Raw genomic sequence first — 1,425 nt, forward strand, 5'->3', positions numbered from 1 at the left:
TGCTGAAATGAGGCCAGTTAATAACCCTGCCATGGCCTCTCAGTGCTCAGTGACACAAAGAGTCACACGTCTCTCACTCTGAGTGAAAAGCCAGACACGGTGAAGCTCAGTGAGGAAGGCTGGTCGAAAGCCAAGACGGGAAGCAAGCTGGGCCTCTTGCATCAAAGTTAGCCAAGCTGTGAATGCGAGGGAAAAGTTCTAGAAGGAGAATTAGAAGTGCTGCTCCAGTGAACACACGGAAGAAAGAGCGACAGCCTTAACTGCTCATGTGGAGAAAGTTTTAGTGAGCTGGACAGATCAAACCAGCCACAACATTCCCCTAGGCCAAAGCCTAGTCCAGAGCAAGGCCCCAACTCTCTTCAATTCTATGAAGGCTGAGAGAGGTGAGGAAGCTGCAGAGAAAAGTCTGAAGCTAGCAGGGGCTGGCTCATGAGGCTGAAGGAAAGAAACGGTCTCCATAACATCAAAGTGCAAGGTGAAGAGCCACAAGTGCTGATGTGGAAGCTGCAGCAAGTCACCCAGGAGATCTAGCTGAGATCATTCATGAAGGTACCTACACTCAACACATTTCCAGTGTAGACTGAAAGAGCCTTCTGTTACTTTCATAGAGAGAAGTCAACGGCTGGCATCAAAGCTTCAAAGGACAGGCTGACTCTCTCAGGGGCTAAGGCAGCTGGTGACTTGAAGTTGAAGCCAATGCTCATTTACCATCTGAAAATCCCAGGGCCCTTAAAAGCTCTATGGTAAATCTATCTACTCTGCCTGTGCTCTGTAAATGGAACAGCAAAGCCTGGATGACAGCACATCAGTTTACAACATGGTTTACTGAATATGTTCAGCCCATTGTTGAGACCTACTGCTCAGAAGAAAAGATTCCTTTCAAAATATTACAGCTCGCTGACAAGGCATCTGGTCACCCAAGAACTCTGATGGAGACGGACAGTAAGAGTAAAGTTCTTTCCCTGCCTGCTAACACAACATCCATTCTTCAGCCTATGGCTCAAGGAGTCATTTCCAATTTCAAGCCTTATTACTTGAGAAATACATTTCATAAGGCTATAGGTGCCACAGACGGTGAGTCTTCTGACTGATCTAGGTAAAGTGAATTGAAAACCCTCTGGAAAGGATTCACCATTGTAGATGCCGTTAAGAACATTCACGATTCACAGTAAGAGGTCCAAATATCAACATTCACAGGAGTTTGGAAGAAGCTGATTCCAACCCTCACGGATGACTTTGAGGGGTTCAAGACTTCGGTGGAGGAAGGAACTGCAGACATGGTGGAAACAGCAAGAGAACTAAAAGTGGAGCTGAAGATGTGACTGAATTACTGCAATCTCATGATAAAACCTGAATGGATGAGGAGCTGCTTCTCATGGATAAGCAAAGAAGGTGGTTTCTTGAGAGGGAATCTACTCCTGCTGA

The 1,425-nt window shown here is 46.2% G+C and overlaps 1 protein-coding gene across 2 annotated transcripts in view; it reads right to left on the bottom strand.

The window, feature by feature from the left end:
• Positions 1-1,425, bottom strand: part of WAC (WW domain containing adaptor with coiled-coil) — an 82,561-nt gene that overhangs the window by 37,045 nt on the left and 44,091 nt on the right. The gene's annotated exons all lie outside the window — the stretch shown is intronic.

The sequence above is a fragment of the Lipotes vexillifer genome, unplaced genomic scaffold (genome assembly GCF_000442215.2).
Source record: "Lipotes vexillifer unplaced genomic scaffold, Lipotes_vexillifer_v1.1 scaffold439, whole genome shotgun sequence".
NCBI lineage: Eukaryota > Metazoa > Chordata > Mammalia > Artiodactyla > Lipotidae > Lipotes > Lipotes vexillifer.